The 3,409-nt window shown below is 43.3% G+C and overlaps 2 pseudogenes; both read left to right on the forward strand.

Moving 5' to 3' along the window:
- Window positions 1–990: 990 nt before the first annotated feature.
- On the forward strand, window positions 991–1,275 carry LOC101570068 (annotated as a pseudogene).
- A 1,000-nt stretch (window positions 1,276–2,275) lies between these two features.
- LOC101571799 overlaps window positions 2,276–3,409 on the forward strand; it is a 7,212-nt pseudogene continuing 6,078 nt past the window's right edge.

The raw sequence follows: 3,409 nt of genomic DNA on the forward strand, positions 1-3,409 counted from the left end.
GTACTAAATACATTTAAAAAATTAAAGAAATAAATAAATACAACTTAATTCCTTGATGTAAATGAATAAAAAGGATCACGATATTTGAGGACTGCTTCCAAAATAAAGGCCATTAATATAAACAAAAATAAAATAAAATAAAAACAACACAGTGCTTTTGAGATTTCATACATAGTTCCTTTGAACCTCGCTGGCTATTCTTTCTCTTTTCCTTTGCCAGATCCTCATTTCCCAACCTTTGAGTGTTGCAGTCCAGTGCTCAGTATTAGAACTTTTCTTTTCTTCATCCTCACTCACTCTTAGTGGTATCATACAGCTTCATGGTGCTGCATAGTATCTATGTGCTATTGAGTCCTGTCTTGTTCTGTTTTGTGTTGCTATAGTAGAATGCTACAGGCTGGGGAATGCAAAAAGATATGGAGGCTGAGGAGGCCAGTATCGACCTGATGGCATCTGGTGAGGGCTTTCTCTGCCTCTGTCTCTCTGTCTCTGTCTCTCTCTGTCTGTCTCTCTCTGTCTGTCTCTGTCTGTCTCTGTCTCTGTTCTCTCTCTCTCTCTCTCTCTCTCTTTCTCTCTCTCTCTCTCTCTCCACTGTCATAATATAGAGGAGAAGAGCTCTTGTTATAAATCCACTAACCCCATTATGGGGAATCACCCTCTATAAGCTTCTCTAACCTTCACCTCCAAATACTATCAATATACAAATTTGAGGATTAAGTTTCTGACACATGAAACTCTATGGGACACAGTCAAATTGTACAATTCCCAAGGTATATTTTTAGAGTAATCCCTCTCCCCAACTCCAGACTCAACCTCTCTATTTGGTCATGTAATAGACACCTTGAAATTAATGTGTTCAAAATGGACTGACAGCCCTCAGCCACCGCTGCTGCCTCCTTCTGCTATTCCTGGTGCTGCTTGTGTGCTCCTTCGGTGTGGACCTGGTACCTCTTTGCTGAAGCAGCAGCTAAGAAGACTCAGGTGTTTGCTATGGCTGACAAAAAGCCCAAGGAAGAAGTCAAGACTGACAACAGTGATCACATTAGTTTGAAGGTGGTGGAGCAGGATGGTTCTGTGGTGCAGTTTAAGATTAAGAGGCATACACCACTTAGTAAACTAATGAAAGCCTATTGTGAATGACAGGGCTTGTCAACGAGGCAGATCAGACTCCGATTTGATGGACAGCCAATCAATGAAACAGACACACTTGCACAGTTGGAAATGGAGGATGAAGATACAGTTGACGTGTTCCAGCAGCAGACAGGAGGCGTCTAGTAAAAAGGGAACCTGCAACTATGCCAGAACTCTGTTCTTACACACCAAGAATACATTCTCAATTAGAAAACTGCAATGTGGTTCCACCACATCCTGACTACTACAGTATAGTTTTCCTTATTCTTTCATTTCCCCATTCCCCATTCCTTTATTGTATGTAAAGTATCTGGAGTATGTGCACAAGCATATTGCTTTTTTTTTTTTTAACTAAATAGCCAACAGTATGTTTTGATTGACCTCAAATGGAGATGGGATGGGGAATTACTGGTTCTGCGAAGATAATCCCCTTGCTCCATTAGTGGTACACTCATTAGCTCTTATCTTTATATTCCAGGAAGTTATTTTGCTCTCACTGTTTTAACAGAAAAGACAGCAACATAAAATTCTTTGCATACCCTGTTTGACTGGAGAATTTTAATGTTTTTTATTTATCATTGTAAAACCAAGGACAATTTTATAACTTTTTTGTATGTAGCTGTTACATGTAGGGCAATCTGTCTTTAAGTAGGAGTAAATTACTCTATAAAAAAGAATAATCCTAGATAGTTTTCCCTTTAAGTCAAGTGTCTTGTTGTTTAAATAAACTTCATGTTTAAAAAAAAAAATGGACTGACATTCCCCTTAAGAAATGTACCCACCAAAGAACAAATGTCAGCCTATAAATAAATAAATATTCATAAATGTCTTTCTAGTTGCTCAGACCAAAAACAAACCAAAAACTTTTGTTTTAGTTTCCTGTACTTAGAAGTACAGGAGCCAAGTTATAGTTTTTATCTGAATGTCCCCTAAAGCTTCAGATACTTTTTTTTTTTTGCAGAACCAGGGATTGAACTCAGGACCTTACAGTCGCCAGGCAACCGCTTATTCTAGTGAGCTATCTCCCCTGCCCCAAACTTCAGATACTTAAAGCGGGATTTGTGGAAGGTGCTTGGATTTAGGGGGCAGCAAGCTACAGCTGGGTTGATGTTGGGAGTTGCGGGGGGGTGGGGTAACCGAAAAAATGGGGCAAACTGGCCGAATCAACTACGACAGTTCTCAGTGTGGGGGCCTAGCGCTGCAGGTGGGCAGGGCCCAGGAATTGAGAAAGGCTTCCTGCCGCCCTGCCCGGCTTTCGGCTTTCGGCTTTCGTGGAGAAGTCCCAGTCTTCGGAGGAGCTTGAGCTTCGCAGCTAAGCGCCTGTCTTCGCAGTGAGCCTAGAAGAAAGAGAGAGGCTTGATGGACGCCGCAGCTGCTCCTCCTCTGCTCTTGATTGTTTTCTGCCACATGAACTGCTGTCCTTTGCCTTGGAGCCAGCGGAATATGGACTGAACCCTCCAGTAACTGTGAGCTAAATAAACCTTTCCTTCCTTCATTTTGAGTGTCGTGTATTTATTTCACTGGTTCCAAGGCAAATGACAACAGTCCATGGTGGCAGAAAACAGTGAAGAGCAGAGGAAGAGCAGCAGCTGCGGCGTCCATCGAGCCTCTCTCTTCCTTCTACACTGACTGCCAAGACCAGCGTCCTCCAAAGGCTGGGACTTCTCCACAGAAGCTGGGCAGGGCGGCAAGAAGCCTTTCTCAGTTCCTGGGCCCTGCCCACCTGCAGGGTTAGGCCCCCACACTGAGAACTGCTGGAGCTGATTCAGCCAAGTTGACACAATGTATCAACTAACACAGGGGTCTGCTGGGGGCATGATTTAGTAGGGCGCATCTTCCTTCACACTTTCTCCTTTCACACTCTGCTTCCTGGTTGCCATTCCCTGAGCTGCTTTCTGCCAGGCCTTTCCATGACGCCCCTGCACATGCGAAGATTGACTTTTGTAGAGCGAGAGGGAAAGTAAACCCATCCTCCTTTAAATCGTGGGTGTCAGGTACTTTGCCCCAGCAACAAGACAGTGACTAAGACAGGCCAGGTAGAAAAGTGAAGAAGTAATACATGGAAGACAAGGAAGCCAATAAGGGTGGATCAATAAGGCAGCTGCCACTGATGGATTGGGTCTTAATCCTGTAGAGATGTTCTGAGAAATAATATAAAATACATGCCTTCAATTCACCCACTTGAAAGGCAAGGGACCTGAGAGATTTATACACTAACTCCAGAGATTCACTGGTTGAGAACTTCTAGGCAGGACTAAAGTCTCTGCGATTCCAGCCT

Source organism: Octodon degus, unplaced genomic scaffold, assembly GCF_000260255.1.
Source record: "Octodon degus isolate 3935 unplaced genomic scaffold, OctDeg1.0 scaffold00130, whole genome shotgun sequence".
Lineage (NCBI taxonomy): Eukaryota > Metazoa > Chordata > Mammalia > Rodentia > Octodontidae > Octodon > Octodon degus.